Raw genomic sequence first — 306 nt, forward strand, 5'->3', positions numbered from 1 at the left:
CTCTCTCTCTCTCTCTCTCTCTCCTTTCTCGTTCTCTCCGTCTTTTTCTCTCCTTCCTTCCTACCTTCGTCCCTTCGTGTTCCTTCTTCCTTCCTGATGAGATTACGTTCATCTTCGTCGCACCTTCCATCTCAGCTGTTTCACGGCACCAGCCAGCCGTCTTGTATGAAAACTCTTCTTCGAACACGTGGTCGACGAACAGTCCCTCTCCTCCTCTTATCTACCACCCACCTATTATCTCGTTTTCCACTCGTATCGAAAAAAATCTCGCTTCGATATTTCTCTTTTCTTTTTTCATTGAAGAAC

Source organism: Vespula pensylvanica, chromosome 5 (genome assembly GCF_014466175.1).
Source record: "Vespula pensylvanica isolate Volc-1 chromosome 5, ASM1446617v1, whole genome shotgun sequence".
Lineage (NCBI taxonomy): Eukaryota > Metazoa > Arthropoda > Insecta > Hymenoptera > Vespidae > Vespula > Vespula pensylvanica.